Raw genomic sequence first — 812 nt, 5'->3', positions numbered from 1 at the left:
CACGGCCACCCGCAGCATATCCTACCTGTGCCAGGCATCTGGCGGGGTTCCCTCCTCCCCTGTCCCGTTTCCACTCGAGTTTTGGGTGCCCAGGCTTTGCTCTCACATGGAAAAGCCCCGAGCTGTGTCCGTGCACCCCGGGGGCTGGTTACAGACTTGGCAGCCCAAGGAGGGACGGGGAGTGGGGACTGCGTGTGCCAGGCGGCGGAGAGACCAATCCCCCCGTTCCGATTAAGCTGTGATTATCTCGAGCGAGGGATGTGAACAGCTCTCCGGGCTGAGCAGGTCTCTCCTCCCACACAGGTCTAACCCAGGCAGGCTAGGACCCTGCAGAGATTTCTGCGGGAGAAGGAGAATCCCCCTCCAGCCGTTCCTTTCCTCACCTTTAAAAATGACCTGGAAACGCCTTCAGGATAAGGCTTCTCAAAAAAGCCGATGACTTTTGGAACAGAATCGCAGCGAAACCCAGCACCGCGGCCACTGCTGCTGCTTGAGCCAAGCAGAGGGAGACAGAAACCTCCCCTGTCCTCTCCCCCCGCTCCCTTTGCCCCTCCGAGCCCCAGGTCGTCCCCACCGCGAGGGTGGCAGATGTGGCATCGGCATCGAAACGAACCCCAGTGAAGCTCTGGACAGCTTTTTGTGGGCTATGAAACCGCTCGAGGGATGAGAGGAGCAGCTGCGGCCAGGCGGGAGCCCCTCAAAATAACGCTATGAGCCCAACCGTGAGCTGCTCTCAGCACCGCGGCTCGAGGGGTTTTTAAACAGAGTCACTGCTCGGTGAGCAGGAGCGGTGCCCACGCGACGGGAGCGGG

The 812-nt window shown here is 61.0% G+C and overlaps 1 protein-coding gene across 1 annotated transcript in view; it reads left to right on the top strand.

Moving 5' to 3' along the window:
- Positions 1 to 812, top strand: part of LOC104122643 (serine/threonine-protein kinase 35) — a 26,710-nt gene that overhangs the window by 3,907 nt on the left and 21,991 nt on the right. The window lies entirely within an intron of this gene.

Source organism: Egretta garzetta, unplaced genomic scaffold (genome assembly GCF_000687185.1).
Source record: "Egretta garzetta isolate BGI_Z169 unplaced genomic scaffold, ASM68718v1 scaffold223, whole genome shotgun sequence".
Classification (NCBI taxonomy): Eukaryota; Metazoa; Chordata; class Aves; order Pelecaniformes; family Ardeidae; genus Egretta; species Egretta garzetta.
Note: the sequence above shows the minus strand (reverse complement) of the source record. Positions and strands in the feature narration are given on the sequence as shown.